This window comes from Triticum urartu, chromosome 1A (assembly GCF_056163025.1).
Source record: "Triticum urartu cultivar PI428250 chromosome 1A, HENAU_Tu73, whole genome shotgun sequence".
Lineage (NCBI taxonomy): Eukaryota > Viridiplantae > Streptophyta > Magnoliopsida > Poales > Poaceae > Triticum > Triticum urartu.
The window spans coordinates 250,752,776-250,762,089 of record NC_141873.1 but is presented as its reverse complement, the minus strand read 5'-3'; the positions used below and the strand labels follow the sequence as shown (position 1 = coordinate 250,762,089).

The 9,314-nt window shown below is 48.0% G+C and overlaps 1 pseudogene; it reads left to right on the top strand.

The window, feature by feature from the left end:
- Positions 1-274: 274 nt before the first annotated feature.
- LOC147990733 (uncharacterized) lies at positions 275-2,094 on the top strand (annotated as a pseudogene).
- Positions 2,095-9,314: the final 7,220 nt, after the last annotated feature.

The window sequence follows — 9,314 nt, the reverse complement described above, 5'->3', positions numbered from 1 at the left end:
CGCCTGTTTGCGTGTGTCCCATCACCTTGACTTATAAGTCACTGTAAAGGTGATGGGACACACGCAAAAGGGGGTGACTTATAAGTTGGGTCTGTTTGGCAAAATAAGTCACTTTTTTCACTTTTCGACTTATAAGTTGGTGACTTATTTGGAACCAAACAGGCCCTTAAGCTTACAGGCATGGTACACGCTATCCTAGATTACTCTACACATGAAACTGCCACATGAGCGTCCGGACTGCGCTTGGCTCTTCGCCTCTTCGGGAAGTCGAACAATGGCCCTGTTTGGATACTCTAACTCAGTTAGAGGTTAGAGTTAGATTCTAACCCAGAACTAACCCTGAGCTAACTCTAACCAAAAAGGTGTTTGGATAGCAGGGTTAGATGGAGCGCGGATACGGCGAGGCGCCTTCATGGGCGGTGCAAGAGGGAGGGAGGGAGAGGACAAGAAGCTTCGAGGAAGTGAGGAGGGATCTGCCTCGGGAAGAGCGAGAGAAAAAGGTGTTTTTTAGTGGTCCTGAGAAGAACTAACCCAAATAAGCACCTCTTGGGTGGGTCAGATTTTTTGGATGAGTTAGATGCATCTAACCCAAACTAACCGTCCTGTTTGGATATTTTTGGGTTAGTTGAGTCCAAACTAACCCAAACTAACTCTAATCCGTGGATTCAACCAGGGCCAATGATGGAGTACTACTACAGTGGAGGAGTACTACAGTATGCTTCTGGCCATCTAACACCAATTGAACTGCTGCATGTCCACCGCGTACAGGAGGGAGAGTGTGTAGCGAACGAAAGCTTCTCCTAGTCCTGCCAGCCACCACGCTCATGGGCAAGGGAGGGACACAGCTTCATTGACTTACTGCTCCTGCCTTTGCATCCATGACAGGTGGGCCTAACAGGTCGGTGGCCCACCTGTCATGCAGCCAAAGACATGTGCGGTTAAGGCGAGAGGGAATTGTAGTAATCAAACTTCTCGGTCTTGTACGAGTTGACGCAACACATCAAAGCACTGCACTCGATATATTTCAATAATTTGCGTTTACCGATGCATTAATTACAACGCATGCATGCATGCCGTGACTCTCCTTTTGATACTTGCATGTGTTGATTTAATGCACCTTGAAGTAGTATGAATATGTGACGGTAAAGCTTTGTAATGCCCCAGCCCTAATAAAGCGAGAGATGGTTGTGCATGAGGAGGGCGAGATCATGCAGACGGAACAGGACCCGACGATGGAGCTCTCTATGGTCTCGATGGACCTCACCTTGCGCCACTGCCCCTTGTGCCTCCTCCCCTTGAACCCTCCAGTGTATGAGGTTCGAATACACCTCGTCCGTTCAGCTGATCGAGCAAGGTACATGTTTCTTGATTGATGTGTTGTTCGATTGATTTGTGCAGTGCAAGGGAGGGCACCTGGCTTGCATGGACTGCCGCGTCGAGCGCCCCGAGAACCAGCGGCAGTGCTAGAAGTGCGAGCGCGGCGGTGGCTTCGACGTACTGAACACGGCGGTGGATGCTGTCCTCTCCTCGGTGAGGATGGAGTGCCCGCACGAAGGCTGTGGGCTCTACGTCACTTACCACAAGCTCACCGATCACCAGAGCGTGTATCCGCTCACGCCCTGCAAATGCCCCGTGCCCGTCTGCGGCTATGAAGGCCCGCCACCGGTGCTCTCCCACCACATCAGCACCGTGCATCCCATGCTCGTGCACAGGATCTAGTACGGCAAAGCGCTCCAGCTGCAAGTGCCACTGTCGGAGCCATGACTCTCGCTGTTCGTGGAGGAGGACGGCTGCGTGTTTTTCTTGGTAGGCGGCGTGCTCAACATCGGCGCGCCTATCACCGTGTCATTCGCCTGCATCAGAGCGGAGGCATCCCCACTGCCACACTACATGGCCAAGCTGTGGGCGAATGGCCCGCCGGGGGAGCCCAAAGGCAGGACCGACGCTGTCAAGGTGGAAATGGAGGTGACAAGCAGCAGGGATCCTGGCGACGTCGCCATGCAGGAGCTGACCTTCTTCACAGTTCCGCCCAAGCTGCTGGCTGGGGCTAAGATGGTGTCCCTCCACATTCAGATTGACAAGCTCACGTCCTAAATGATTCTACAGTGCCTTCTGTTTATCTTAGTAATATGCTAATATAGGGATTAGCTCGGTCTACTTTAGCTTAAGAGATGGTGGGTTTTAGTGGCGATGCAGCAATTACCTTGACATCAGATCAATAATGAAAGTAATTTCGAACAGTCGAATGGATATTTTGTGTCTGTTGGATATAAAGATCCTTTGGGTAAGAAGTAACAACTTATATGCTTTTTTTCGAAACGGAACAGAATTTTTGTTGACATGCACTAATATTTTTCAAACGGACGTTGGGCTGTAGCTAGAAGGGTGGTTGGGACGCGGCATCAGCCCATACCGCGGTGACCCCCGATTGGGACGCACCGACTGTGGATTTTCTCCCTCGCCGACGTCGACCGCGTCTACGTAGAACATTGTTCCCTTCCCCCAGCTGCGGGATCAGGCCGGATATGTGACCAGCGGTGTGGCCACCGTCGTTCTATGCTTGTGAAGAGAGCAACCCAAGCAAGTAGGCTTGTAGCTTAGGCTCCTACTAGTGTATCTATAGTGGTTTTCTTTTTCTCTCCATATCAACCATTTTATATTGCGTACGTTTCATTGAAGAGTGAAATGATGGTTGCTTGTTCCGACTAACTTATTGTGTGATTTGACTGCTCCTTTACTGGCCCCTACACGTACTTCCCCTACGTGTATGCAAAAGTCACACATACACATGGACGCAAAAACATGCGCGATGCCCTAATGCATGCATGTCCGAGCACATGACGGAACACACACGGCCACGCTCAAGTGCTCAACCTACAAGTGCATGCACACACATACTCAGCCAGGGTGAGCTAGTGACCGTATAAACACCGGAAAATGTATATATTGGGTGCAATGAGCGTATTATGAAGTCCACTGACCGTATTTTTACAAATATACAGTGACAGATAGTGTATTTATCTCGTTTGAAATTAAGCCATATTAACCGGAGAGGAGGCAGTATGGACTGGCATTACTTTGCTGTGTCTCGTCAACTTGCCGAACGAGGAGAAGCTTGCAGGACGGGAGAAGCTTGCGCGCGGTGGCTCGTAGGACAAGGAGAAACTTTTGAATAATGCAAACTGTCCTTCGCTCAGGCGGTGGACGTGCAACAGTTAATTTGGTGTCAGATTGCGAGAAGCATACACTATACTAGTAGTACTATTATTGTTGCACTTCCCGAAGAGGCGAACAGCCAAGCGCAAAGTTTACTGGTACTAGTACTACTACTACTACTACTATAGTCTATAGAGGTAGTACTAGGAACCGGATGGAGGAGCGTCTGCACTCATATTATATTTTTAAAATGTGATAAAGCAATCTTCAACACATTTGGTTCTCTTTGAGGGTTCTCGCATGTGATAATGGAAGTTGATTCCATGGAACACTCGCCACAATTCTCGCTTAATTCTGGCTCATATCCTGTTACAAATAGGAGCGCTCGGTAATATTTCCTCTTTTTTTGTTATTCAGCATGTAAACAGGTCAGCAAACCTTGCGGCACATCTTTGTGCGAACCGTGCTTGCTGCACTTTGAATGTGGCCGAGAGCTGGCTTGATGAAACACCTCGCTTCCTACTTCTTTTTTTGCAGGGTACCTCGCTTCCTAGTGACCAGTGTCTTGGCTGATCGTCCTAAGAATGCTTATATATATATGAATAAAGCTCTCTCATTTACCCGCAAAAAAGATTAAGCCATATTAACCGGAAAGGAGGGAGTATGGACTAGCACTACTTGTTGGTGTGTCCCGTCAACTCGTAGAACGAGGAGAAGCTTGCATGATAAGGTGAAGCTCGCTTGCGCCTTTTGACTAATGCAACATACCCTCGCCCAGGCGGTGGACATGCATCAGTTCATTCGGTGTCAGATTGCCAGAGGCATACACTGTAGTACCGAACATGCGGAGTACCATCATTGTTTGACTTCACGAAGAGGCGAAGAGCCAAGCGCAAGGTTTAGTAGTACGAGTAGTACTACTACTAGAACCGCATGGTGGAGCCTCTGTACTCTTTTTTTTAATCTTTGATAAAGTACACATTTATTCTGGAGAAGGCCGGAAAACGACAGCGCAACATGTAATGATGATATCGATCAACCATGTTCGAATATATCTTGGCCTCCGTGCAAGCTCGTTTGTGTGTTCTCACTCCTCGTCTCTCTCAAGGAACGGCGGGTTGGCCATTTTGCCGTCAATTGAGACGGTTTGCTCACACTCCGGTCCCACATGTCAGTGATATGCCAAGAGGAGGTGCGTTGACCGACTGGCCATACGCATACTTGGTTTTGCACCTTCATACTACTCCTCCCTTCGTCACAGTTTACAGGGCATGCTTCATTATGATGCATTTCTCTCAATGCATTTCCACCACCATAGAGACTTTAGACGCGTTTGGTTTAATGCTCAATTAATTAGGGCGTGGTAACCGCAGTTTCTCTCGATGTAGTACTACGGAGTGGAGTACGTGCATGCATGTGTGTACCCGGGGTGGAAGCACTACATGCATGTGTGTACGCATTATTTCCTCTAGTAATAGACGCCGTGCTATAACTACCAATGCTATTTTTTAGGCCGATCGCTAGTCGCCTTGGTCCCAGAGATTTTCTCTTTTTCTGAAGCGCGCTCTATAAACAATGACGGATGGAGTAGTATGAGCGGATTCAAAGAAGAGCGTATTGATGGTTGCTTCTTCCGAGCAACTTATAGTGAGAAATGTGGGGCTTATGATTTGACTGCTCATTACTCACTATTAATGCGGCGCAACGACCGGTCTGAGTCTCCCATGCTGCTGTGCACTAGCCCCTCGGTTCTTAAATATACTCCGGAGTATTTGTCTTTCTAGAGATTTCAATGAGTGACTACTCAAATATTTGTATTTTTAGAGATTCAAATGGAGTATTATATATGGATGTATACAGACATATTTTAGAGTGTAGATTCACTCATTTTGCTCCGTATGTAGTCACTTGTTGAAATCTCTAGAAAGACAAATATTTAGGAACGGAGGGAGTACACATACGAAGCAAAATGAGTGAATCTACACTCTAAAATATGCCCATTTGAAATTTGTAAAAAGAAAAATATTGTTGATGACAGTTGCGACGACAAAAAAGAAGCATATTCCTTGTCCTAAGGGAAGATAACAACACAGTTGTGTTTGTCTAAAACAGTGTGAGGATGAGATTGCAACATGAAAAGTACGCCGGACGAGCTACGTCTTGTGGAAGATCCACATGCAGCGACGTGGGAAGACAGGCAGTGGAGCAAGGCCGGAGGGGATACCTGGAGGTCGTCGGGATGTAACTAGGTGAGCGGTGGTGGGCGGAATCTGCCCATACTGCGACAGCGAGCAGGTGGCGTAGGCCCTACCACGCCGGAGCTTGGTCAGAGAGAACGGCGTGTACGGCAGATCGGGACGTGCTGCCTCAGCGCCGTCGAATGGAGAAATGATGCACGTCCTCCCTTTCCGACGGCGGACGGGATGCGGTTGGATCAGTGACCAACGGTGAGAGAGAGAGAGAGAGAAGAGGCCACCGCAACCTTGTGTGAGATACTCTGAAGAGAGACAAACCAGGCAGGGAGGCTCCATTGTATATAGTGGAGCGGACTACCTTTTTCTCCATAAAAATCGTTTTATATTCTATGTACGTGCCATTGAGCGATATAGCTTTATTTAAAAATAACGCGCCAACGCATCAAGTCAAACTTCGTTTCGTGCACGCGTGGTACACGACCTCCGTAGGTAAACAACTGCTACATGCGTTCAAATTAGCATGTGGGCTCCACCGTGTACCCGCGCGGGTGTGGTTGGGCACGAAGCGTGAGTACGTGTGCACGGTGCACCTATTCTCTTCTTGTATACGTACACCACCTACGTGGGGTTGTGTGAGAGAGATACAAACATAGAGAGATATAGTGTGTGGGTTTGTGAGAGTTTTTTTAGGGGAGGGGGGGTCAATCAAAAAATGTAACATATGCAATGTGTGTGAAATAGAGTCCTGGATATATCATATATATAGAGGGGGCGATCCACGAGAAGAGAGTGGAGGTATCATCGACTTGAGGTGTCCATAGAATCGAATAGAGGGATGATGTGTGTGTGTGTGTGCGCGCGCGGTCGATAAAGAGTGCCATCGAATTTGTGTGTGCCCACGTCAAAGATATAGAGTGGCTGGCCTACTAGAACGAGAGAGGGGACATGTGCGGTTTGTCTCTGTGGCATGGATACCTACCTACAGCGCTCGACTATTGGTGTGTGGTGGGGATGGGAGGGAGGACTAATTAACTATAGAGGTACAATGGCTGGTATATGTGTGGAGGAGGAGAGAGGCCTACCTCATGTATTAAGGGAGATCGATCGGCATCCATGCATATGTGTAGGAGAGGAATAAGGTTGGGAGAGAGACGGAGCTAGAGTGTTGGAGGGGGTGGTAGTGGAGTTGTTTCTAACAAATGGTGGGATAGGCTTGCTAGACAACCGGAGGGCACGCCTGCAATATCAATAAGAGAGGGGATGGCTGCCTGTCTGTGCACGTGCGTGTGAGAGACGGGTCAGGAGGCATGCACGAATGATGAGGTGGGAAAGATATGGTTGTGGTAAGCAGACATAACTACATAGGAAGATCAATCGTCCTTTGTTAGAGAAATGAGAGACATAACTTGTGAGGTACATCGATCGATGGGGTGGGATAGTTGAAGTCGACCTAGGTATATGTTGGGAGATCGATCGGTATACATGCATGTGTGTGTTAGAAGCAAATGAGGCACGGGGAGAAGGATAGAGAGAGGGATGCATCTAGGAGGTGGTGCGAGAGTCATACTATATCGAGGGGGAAGGAGTGTGCGAGTACGATATCGATGAAAAGAGTGGTGGGAGTGAGGCATGTACGGTGATAAGAGAAGAGGGGAAGCTTGTGTTTGTGCTAGGCACACCTGGCTAGAGAGGCATATCGATCGATGTGTGCCGTAAAGAAGGAGCTGGGGGGCCTACACACACCGTGGGTGAATGACCTAAAGTGAAAAGACGAATTTGCGCGATGGATCTAGAGAATTCTGAGGGAGGGTGAGAGGGATGCGGGCGTCTACATGCACGAGAGAAAGTTAGCGCTAGCTAGCTACAAAGATAAGAGGATTGTGTGGGTGTAAAAGATGAATAGAGATCATACTTCATTATAAAAAGCGAATCCGGATATTTGAAGAATTTATCATAGTGTTTTAAACCGACGCATGTGTGAATATATATAACGGTGGTGATAAACATGGTGTGGTTATGAACATGTTATACTACATATAATATATTTTATCTCTACTCTTATAAAAAACAGAGTTGTTGATGATGGTGCCATCCTGCAATATAGGCCGTCCAATTTATATCTGACGGATAGGAAGGAAACTATGACAATTTTGAAAAAAGATACCCACACCCCTCTCCATATTTGCAAATTAGGCCTCCCCTTGATCATGTTGATGTTCTGTGGAACGCATGGGCATCTTGCTAGTACTACGTATAACATACAGAACATTGATCATAATTTGGGCTAATGTGTGGCTTTTGCAGCTCAGGTCTAAATACTTGTCATAATGTAGGGGGCGGGGCACTATACTATGTGTGATAAACACGGTGTACACGTATGGAACATGGTTTAGATTATGAATATATAGTTAGTACATCAAATGTACTATTATTTGGAATCAACATCAAGTGTATTCAAAAAATAGAATTTGAGTTCATGTAGTACACATAGTTCATATCTATCTCTATAGTAATCATGTGGTGTGTTATTAAGGTAATACACGAATGATGGTTGAAGTTGGCAACAATCATGATTATAGATTATTATTGAAATAGAGAAATAAATTCAAATTCAGTTCGAGTTGTAGCGGTAGTATAGACATTTGGAATGCACTAAAATGTTGGTATGAGTAGGTTACATGCATTATACATCAAGCGAAAAAATTTAATTGGACATAACATGGATTCATACTACCGAATAGCATTTAATTGCACTAAATTGTTGGTATGAGTAGCTTTAAATAGCATTTTTATAGTAAAACGGGGCAAGACTCTCTCTTTGTGTGGTGTGAATAGTTTTATTTTTTTGTTTTCTTTTTGGATGAGGGAAGTGCGAATTGATTTGGTACGTACAAGTAAAATATTACACGTTAGGCTTGTCCCTAAAATTCAACTTGTGCCTTGTTATATCCCGAAAATTCAGATATCGTGCTCCCAAAACTGGCGCCTTCACAACCCGCGCCTTGCTATCCCAAAATTACAACGCGCGTGAAAACTCCCTCCAGCTCCCAAATCCTGACACGCGAAATCCCCCTTCTAACCCTGAGCCAAAAGGGCCACTAGTTCAAATCAGTGGGGGGTAATTTTGTAACACACCCTATATTTTGGACAAGCGCGTCCCTAAGTCATGGTTCACCCCCTCCCATCGCCTCCTTTTCGCCCATTCGAAATCCCAGGCCGCCATAACCTCTCCGCTCCAGCCGCGAAACCCCACCCTCATCCGTCCGCCACCTCACCGCTGCCCAGCCGGAGCCTCTTCCCAGACGACGACGTCCACCGCAACAGCTCGACGTCCCTCGTCCACCTCCCCAGATGAGGATCCGTCGTCCATCTAGTCGTCCCACCGGTTTAGCCGCCCCGTACTCCACCTCCAAGGAGCTACTCTGACGATCGCCTCGTCTATCGCGGCTGCTCCATCCCCACAGCGCCGCCTTAACCTGCTCCACTGGAACCGCAACATCCTCACCGACTCCTTGGACGAAGCCGAGGCCTACTCGGCGCCACCAAAGAGGTTGTACACTCATCGCATCGCACCTTCTCCTTAGCTCGACCTCCCGGCGCTGACAGTGCTCCATCCCGCACCCCCATGGAGCAGCTACCTTGAAGCCGGCGCCGCAGGCGACATCTCCACGGCGGCTCTCCCCAGTGCGAGGCCCCTTCGGTGGTGGCATCCATACCAGTTGGATCTGCTGTTGCTGCTCCAGCTCTCGCTCGCTCGCGCTGCTGCTGCTCCGGCTCTCGCTCGCTCGCGCTGCTGCTGCTGCTCCGGCTCTCACTCGATCGCCCAGCTGCTGCTGCTCCAGCTCTCGCTCGCTCGCTCGTCCTGCTACTGCTGCTCTCCCCCTCACTCGTGATGCTGCTCTGCTCCGATTTAGCTACACTTCAGTCAACTGAATTGACTTTTGGGTCAGTCGATTTTCAGGG